At 38.0% G+C, this 2,085-nt stretch overlaps 1 pseudogene; it reads right to left on the bottom strand.

Moving 5' to 3' along the window:
• Window positions 1-1,966: 1,966 nt before the first annotated feature.
• LOC134912321 (5S ribosomal RNA) lies at window positions 1,967-2,085 on the bottom strand (annotated as a pseudogene).

The raw sequence follows: 2,085 nt of genomic DNA, 5'->3' as shown, positions 1-2,085 counted from the left end.
CATGTGTGAAATTTTTTTGTGTTGACCATTTGCATGTGCCCCATCGGTCACATCCAACATGCAAAAAATCAGATTCAACTAGCTACATCCAAGGTTTTGGCTGCCAAGAGGCAGTAGCGTAACTAGGGGCTTGGAGGTCCCTGGCAAACTCTCAAGATAGCCTGTTTGATTTCTATAAACCTTTAGGTCTACATGTTTTTATGATATCCGAATAATTTCTGTATCATGCACATTAAAAATGCACGAGGCGGCACAGCAAGATAGTGTCAAAGCTTTGTAAGTGTATCGGCTCTGCTTACCCAGCTGCCCCTGGACTGCAGAACAGACCACACATAGCATTGGGGGTGCCAGTTAAAACATATAAACATACCTTTAATGTTAGAGATACCGGATAGGGGTATGAGCGACCTGAGGTGTTTTTATGTTGCCAAGTGTATTAAAAAGATTTATAAGAATTATAAAAGTAAAGATAAAATATCAATTTATTTCACAACATTAGGAATGAATTTAAAATGCAATGCAGATGAGAGACAATTTTCTGTAAAAATTAACAAATGAAAAAATGAAAAAAATAGAGTGCTTAGCATAAAATATAGTTCTAAAATAGTTCTTAAAAAAGGGAATGTACATATGTAAAATCCTCAGTTTGGAGTGCAAAAAATAGCCTGTGCAAATAAGCTCATTTAAAAAGTGGAATAAATAGCATATAGTCTTAACTGATATAGCAGGAGGTCTCTGGGTGAAGGCCCAACGCGTTTCGTCTCCAAGACTTCTTCATGGGGTAAGTGACAAGGTAAGATTGAGCTCCTAAATATACCCCCCTAATTGGGAGTTAATTGATGACATCATATCCTGTCTAGGTTCATACATATTCATTAGACTATTTTTACTTATTGTGGCATGGTCATAGTCTTTACTGATAGCCGCCGTTACTAGGTGCAGCATAGCGTAGATCATGTATGTTAGTAAAAAATGTGTTTTGGGTATCAGGGCAAATAATCCCGGACCGGCGCGGTACTTCCGCCACATTTCCGGTGTCTGTGTAGTTCGTGTGCGCATGCGCGCCAACTTGGTGTCGTTCCCCGCTTCCGGTAGCGCTTGTAATGCGGCATGACGATATCCTCAAGTATTCGGCTGTGTATGTCCTATTGGTTACTTCTGGCACGTGATCTCTAAGTCCCGGAATCGTCATGTAGTGGAACGCACAGGTGGAACGCCTCACGTGACCTGGATGTTCGGCTTTGCTTTGTTGTCATGGAGACATTCTCCATGTTCTCTTGAAGTTTTTCTTTCTTTAAAACATGCATTGTCCGGACGCGGTCCCCAATAAAATATAAATAAAAATATGTTTAGAGAATTTGCATACTATAGTGTTTTACACTTGCAGAGCGGACATTAAATTCATGAAGATTTTATATTTGTTATTTATTGGCATATGCATAACGGGCCGTATAATATATATTATATGTTATATTCTGATTTTAGTCAAGGGACGGACTAATCATGTATATACATATATAGTCAAAATGCAATTACATATATATATATATATATATATATTTATATTTATGTGCTAGTGCACACATAAGAAAAAACTTTTTGTATAGGATTACAGATAGAAAAGATATAGGGATGAGGAAGAAGAGGTGACCTAGTGGTCTGAAATCATTCAAACCATTTAACTGTGAATATACATTATAGTAATAGTGATAATTAATGAAATTTATAGCGTGATATTTACAAAGTGTTTTGTCTGCCATTTCGTTGCTGGTGCCAGAATATTGGTGATCTAGTGATTGCCTTAATTGTGTGGCCTATTTGCGTGCGGTGCTACTAACTTAGTGCTTACTAAAATATACCTAGATCTTATTGTGCTTAAAAGGGTTAGTGTGTGTCTATTAGGATGTGGTCAGGTGTTCTATAAACATCCATCGTGATTGGACATTTAAACAGTTGCTCTTTACTTTCAGTACAGTACCTAATATTCCCAATGGGTCGCCCCTTTTGGTACTAGTCAGGCCCAACACTGCTTCGCTTCCAAGTTCGGTTGAGATTGGGCCTTTCCAGTGTGGTTTGACTGTATTT

Source organism: Pseudophryne corroboree, chromosome 4, assembly GCF_028390025.1.
Source record: "Pseudophryne corroboree isolate aPseCor3 chromosome 4, aPseCor3.hap2, whole genome shotgun sequence".
Taxonomy (NCBI): domain Eukaryota; kingdom Metazoa; phylum Chordata; class Amphibia; order Anura; family Myobatrachidae; genus Pseudophryne; species Pseudophryne corroboree.
Note: the sequence above shows the minus strand (reverse complement) of the source record. Positions and strands in the feature narration are given on the sequence as shown.